Source organism: Ceratosolen solmsi, unplaced genomic scaffold, assembly GCF_000503995.2.
Source record: "Ceratosolen solmsi marchali unplaced genomic scaffold, CerSol_1.0 scaffold39, whole genome shotgun sequence".
In the NCBI taxonomy this organism is placed as follows: domain Eukaryota; kingdom Metazoa; phylum Arthropoda; class Insecta; order Hymenoptera; family Agaonidae; genus Ceratosolen; species Ceratosolen solmsi.
Genome location: NW_011948433.1, coordinates 341,848 through 344,589, shown reverse-complemented (window position 1 = coordinate 344,589; position 2,742 = coordinate 341,848). Strand labels below are relative to the sequence as shown.

The 2,742-nt window shown below is 47.2% G+C and overlaps 1 protein-coding gene across 1 annotated transcript in view; it reads right to left on the bottom strand.

Annotated features, from left to right (window-relative positions):
* Positions 1-1,678, bottom strand: part of LOC105364434 (broad-complex core protein isoforms 1/2/3/4/5) — a 24,130-nt gene extending 22,452 nt beyond the window's left edge. Inside the window, exon 1 of the mRNA XM_011502347.1 lies at positions 1,434-1,678. The gene's annotated coding sequence lies outside the window, so the exon portion shown is untranslated. The remainder of the gene's footprint in view (positions 1-1,433) is intronic.
* Positions 1,679-2,742: the final 1,064 nt, after the last annotated feature.

The following is a 2,742-nucleotide window of genomic DNA, read 5'->3' as shown; positions in this document are numbered from 1 at the left end:
AAAGTGAGAAGCAGACAAGTGATGTAGAAGCGCCGTCTCGCTCTGCTCATTGGCCGATTCCCCGGCTTTCGCTCTCACTCGCGCGACGCGGATCTACTACTCACTGGGTCACTCGCTCACCAAACACCTCGAGCTCATTCTCTCTCTCTCTCTCTCTCTCTCTCTCTCTCTCTCTCTATCTATCTATTTATCTATCTATCTCCCTCTCTCTCTCTCCCTTCATCTCCTATCTCTATCTAACCGTTTTGCGCACTCTCTCTCTCTCTCTCTCTCTCACTCTCTCTCTCTAGTTTCTCTTTATCACTCTCACTCTCTTTCTTCCTCCTACTCCGGGATGAGAGAGGGAGAGAGAGAGAGAGAGAGAGAGAGAGAGAGAGAGAGAGAGAGAGAGAGAGAGAGAGAGGGAAAGAATGCACACGCTTTCCTCGTCTCTTCATCCCCGTGCAATTTTCTTTACGCTCTAATGTGCATCCGACCTAATGTGAAGCGCGTGTGACTGAAAAACATTCGAATACATAAATGGATCTCTTTGTTTCTTTAAGCTTGGACGAACAAGCCCGAACATTCGACCACTGAGGTTATTCCTCATTATCGGGTCATCTAGTCGTCAAAACCGACGATAAGCGAATTTCACCGGCCACGTGCTCGTGCGAAATACGCGTACAGTTATGGCTGCAATCACGTGGATACTTTGCCGATGTATGTGTGCGCCGCCGCCAAGAGCAAAAATACTAATTAGCCACTCCATGTGATTTCAGCCAGGGTGAAGTAGTATCCGAAGAAAGAGCTCGAGACTCCGCTCGCTTCAAGTTTCGCGGCGACAGCATATATTTTTATTTGATGCTTCGTATCGTTTTTTTTTTCGTTTTCTCTTTCTTTCGTTCTTTCATTTCTCTTTTTATTTTTTTATTTATTTTTTTTTTTTTTTGACGCGATTGTCTACCAACCGAAGCTCTTATGCAAAAAGAAGTAAATCGATAGCACTGGTCTCTCAGAACAAAACATTAAGAATGCCAAAGTACTTTTTTAAATTGCTGCTTATTATCGAGTTGTTCTTGTTGTTATCGAATTTTATAACAATAACATGCACTATAAAAGTCAGAGATATTGGATGTAATATGAGCGGAGCGCACAGTCCTCCTTTAATTACTCGCCTATTACGTTAAATCAGAGCTTTAATTGGTTAAAGCTTTCGTAGAATCCTAGAAAAATGGCTCCCTCCGCCGATTATATAAATTAAATTCATTTGGTACACGCCCGTGCACTTATCAGTGTATCGTGTTATCAAACAAGAACCACTCTAAAGTACATTAGCAACTGTCGACTTTCATCTCTACGTCATCGTAACGCAGGTGTGCGTTACAAATAATAAAGGCAAATAATCGCAGGCGCAAAGAAGAGAAGCAAAGACAAAAGCCACAATATTAACTTACAGTCATTTAAAAGAATGCTGGAGCAAAGGGACGACGGCATTCGTTTGCAGGGAGAACTCGACACTCCAAAAGTCACTCTTGCACGGACGTGTCACGGATAGCCTAACGTGTTTCGGCTGTCCTTAGCCTCCTCACGTGCGTACCGGCGTGAGTCGACGGTTGTCAATAGGCGTCGAGAGGACCAACACCGGCTGATGTCACTCTATCGCTCGTCCATACTTTCTCTCTATCTTCCTCTCTCACGCTCTCTGTCTCGCTCTCTCTATCGAACTATCAATCTATCTATCTGTCTATTTCTTCCTCTCTCCCTCTCTATCTCTCTCTCTCTTTCTCTCTCTCTATCTGTAACTATTTATTTATCTATCAATTTAGACACGAAATCGTGTGCGAAAACGCGGAGTAGCAAACTAGCAGATAGAGAGAGGAGCCCCAGCCAACGAGCGTCGACTCCGTCACAAGCACAACTAATACGAATATCGCGACGGCTCTCTTTCGCCGCGACGACGGGAGCGCCGAAGAAGAGAGCCCTCGTATCTCTCTCTCTCTCTCTCTCCTTCTCTCTCCCTCTCTATCTGTCTCTTTCTCTCTTTCTCTCTTTCTCTCTCTCTCTCTCTCTCTCTATCTCTCTCTATCTCTATCTCTCTCTCTCTATCTCCTTCATTCGTCCTGCCGTCGTCGCTGTCGCACCGTCTTTCCCCGTTGATCACTCACTCTCACTCTCTCTTTCTCTCTTAAGCGCGCGCGCGCTTTTCTCCCCTGATTCGGCGTCCCCTCTCTAGCGGCCGCCCCGCCGTTTGCGCGCGCGCCTCCGAAAAACGCACGCCGCTATGCTCTTTCTATATTCTCTACTACCTCTCCAGGGTGAGAACGAGGATGAGCCCGCGAAATACGAATGTGCTACGAGGATTCTGCGCTCTGGGATCAGCGCGCACGCGACCGTCTGGCCTCCACGAGAAGGGAGGAAGCGCCTTGGTGGGGGAGTCGAGCCGCCGCCAACGACGACAATGACGAGAGAAAGGGGATGCGCGTGCGACTTAGAGAGTGAGAGGAGAGGTGGAAGAAACAGAGAGAGAGAGAGAAAGACACAGAGAGAAAGAGAGAGGGAGAGAGAGAGAGAATGAGACAAGAGCGTCAGGCCTTTTCAAGCATCGGACGCTTTCTTTTTGGAATGCGTGTCCCGTCTCGTCTCTTTTAATTGTTCCAGCCTCTGAGCCCAGCGTTTTCATCGAAAAGATGGCCGAGGAAGATGTTGCGCCGAAGGAAGAAACGAGTTTTAGCATGAAAGAGTTGAGAACTACGCCTAGGCGAG